The sequence below is a fragment of the Passer domesticus genome, chromosome 1 (genome assembly GCF_036417665.1).
Source record: "Passer domesticus isolate bPasDom1 chromosome 1, bPasDom1.hap1, whole genome shotgun sequence".
In the NCBI taxonomy this organism is placed as follows: Eukaryota; Metazoa; Chordata; class Aves; order Passeriformes; family Passeridae; genus Passer; species Passer domesticus.
In genome coordinates, this window is record NC_087474.1 from 151,501,300 (window position 1) to 151,504,378 (window position 3,079).

The 3,079-nt window shown below is 38.0% G+C and overlaps 1 long non-coding RNA gene across 1 annotated transcript; it reads right to left on the bottom strand.

The window, feature by feature from the left end:
• Nucleotides 1–408: 408 nt before the first annotated feature.
• Nucleotides 409–2,350, bottom strand: LOC135289993 (uncharacterized). Its single transcript, XR_010352750.1, has 3 exons — nt 2,281–2,350; nt 1,230–1,345; nt 409–721 (listed from the first exon to the last, which is right to left on the bottom strand). It is a non-coding gene; the product is annotated as an uncharacterized LOC135289993 (long non-coding RNA).
• Nucleotides 2,351–3,079: the final 729 nt, after the last annotated feature.

A 3,079-nucleotide genomic window follows, 5' to 3' on the forward strand; every position in this document is an offset into this window, starting at 1 on the left:
ATTTTAGGCACAGGAGGATTAATCTTAGAAGAAAATATCTCTCTTGGAAATATACAGTGAAAACAAAGATGGCCATGAGAATAAAAATGCCTTTGACTGGGATAATTTGCAAATGCTGGTAAAGACAAATTATTTTCAGGAAAGGGAGGTGACAAAAGAAAGGGATGGAAAACCTTTCATGTGAAAAGAGATTGAAATGAGCACATGCATGAGAAAGGAAAAGAACAAAGAGCACTCAACTAAATTAAAAGGTAGAATATTCAAAACCACCCAGAGAACTACCTCTTTTCATACCATGGGCAATCAAACCATGGGACCTAAGTCTGCAAGTCTGCCCTGAGACTTAAAATACAAAAGTCCCACTTGCTTGTAAGTTTATATGACTAACAGTAATAATTTGAATTTCATAAGATTGAGGAGCAGCAAATTTCAGAAAGACAAGTGAATGGCCTGGTTTTAGGATGAAGCTAATCTCTTCTTTAAGAGCAGAGAAGTTCTTTGTGTCTTCATTTTTGTAGCACAGGGCTGAGAGTGCAGACTATTTCACATATTGCATATTGTAAGGGTTTTCCATAACTTCCTTGTGAATAAGGCATCTTGGTCTGATCACTACCACTGTGCAAATATTTTTTAGTTCACTAGTGCTTCTGAAGTCATCACAGAAGTCATATTTTCCCAGCCATCTTCCAACCCAAATTCATTCTGGTAGCAGGAAGCTTTTCTAAAAAAAATTAAGAACATTTCTTAATGAGAAATCATTGTGATTCAAAAGAAATAAGAGCTTTTTGAAAATGTCACCCAATAAATGTTATTTTAAAAAATCACATTTTCTTAGTTCATTATCTTCTGCAGGTCAGTAAAGTTGAAGGAAGTTGGGGAAGAGTTTGGCACTGCCCAAATCACGTTTTTTTTCCAACTTCTTGATAGCTGGTGAAAAAGAAAAAAAATGCATGTGATCCAGATCACATCCAGTCAGTCCATGTGTACAGTCCATCTTAGTCCATGTGTGCCTTTGAAGAACCTTTGAAGAGCCACATGAGCTCAAAAATATGGAAGAAATGCACCAATGAGGAACAACACGGATCGTGCCCTGTCCTGGATCTCTGTCCAACACAAATTCCTGTCCACAGGTATAGGCTCCTGTGCCTATACCAGGAGAAAAAAAAAAAAAAATCTGCTGACCAGAAAATTAGGTAATTCATTGGGTAATTCATCATCCTCCCTCCTACCTGCATTTATCCACTGAAGAACTTTCCTGTTCCATACACAGCCTTTCTAGACTGCCTTGGAGATGACATCTTGGTGTGGTGGTGAATAGGATGTCAAAGTTTAGTTTACTGGGATCCTGTAATGTCAGAGGGAGTCATTGGTTGGCTGGTTGGTTGGTTGGTTGGTTGGTTGGTTGGTTGGTTGGTTGGTTGGCTGGTTGGTTGGCTGGTTGGTTGGGGTTTTTTTAGCTGAGATCATTGCATGGTTCTGGGAAAAGCAGTCCATAAAAAAGGGATTTGGATTGTACAAAGTTAGGGCACGTCTTAGAACTAGCATCCTCTGTGCCCAGTGATATTCACCATGCATTGTTAAGTCCTTTAAACTGTAGGGAAGCAAACAGAAGAGTATATTTACAAATATAGCATGTAGATCTACAAATATAGCATGTAGTTCTATAACCTTCTTGTTCATTGCTTGAATTTTGTTAGTGCAGAAGGCAGAATAGTCTCTCTATGCCTAAAATGTTAAGCAGAACCCAAAAGCCTTGAGCCTATGCACCAAAACTCTCTTCACAATTCTTCATTTCCTTTGATGTCCAGGGATCATTTGCAAGAACATTTTTAACCAGTTTAGACATACAACAAAACTAACAGTCCTGTTAGTGCTGCTCGATTTCATCAGCTTTTTGGATCTTTATTGCCTAAACTGAATATATGTGAGTAGACTTCCATTTTTCTGCTTGGTTTTTCACCCTGATTTGGTATTGAGTTTTGCCATCCAGTAGAATACCATCTAATAATATCCACAAATACTAACGTCCATGAATTTCACTATTCAAAATAAACAAAAAGTTATTTATTTCCTTTAATGACATGTTACTATATATGCACATATTTCTATATATACATATATAAAATGATGTTACTATATATATACATGTTACTGTATGTATATGAATTTGTACAAACATAGGCTTACAGGCAGTTTTATATAGCAATCTTCCCTCCCAAAAAATTAACCATTTCCTTTTAGGTGATAAACAAAAATTAAGTCAAACTGCTTAGTCACTACCTATTGGATGTGCAAGAGATGGTTCCTACTGCTGCTGCTGCTCTGCTGAAACCATGCACATCATCAGTTCATCAGGTTATAAATGAGTGGTTTGCTTTTCCACATGCCAGCTCACTTTGCTACCCCAACAGAATGTATGCAGCAGCTGATTATGATGCCACCAACAGTGAAAAGGACTTTATTTGCTCTGTCTTAGCCAGAAACTCTGTGACTCCTTCCTACTGCAGCTGAGCCCATCCCTGACCCTGCTGAGGCCGCTGGCAGGGCTGCAGTGCCAGGAGGGGAAACAAGGCCTGGGCAGAAGGGAACTGAACAGACACGTGATGAGCTGAGCTGGCACAGACTGATAGCACTGATAGGACCCTTCCCTGACTTTTTGTTGCCCATTTTGGCCATGTGTCCTTTGAGGTAGGCAGGAATGTTTGAGAGACCTGATGAATAATAGTAACAACAGAGTAATTTTGGGAAAGTTACAAGTTCAGATTTTTTTCCCCCTAGATTTACTTTCTTTCTTAAAAACAGATTTGTAAGACTAGTCCTAGGTTTAGCCTCTCTATATTATTTAAGAAAACATACCTCTGGTAATTGCTCCTAGGTAATCTTTATAATTTTCTGAATATTAAATGCCTTGGTTCAACCCAGTAATAAAATTCAATTCAAGATGTGTCACCAGAATGTAAGTTTGAAAACAAACAACAGGGTTGAAGATTTAATGTACTATTAACAGCAGTGAATATTCGTGCTTTAGAGATTTAACTATTAGTTTGGACATCTTAAAAACAGAAGTGGCATCCTTGGA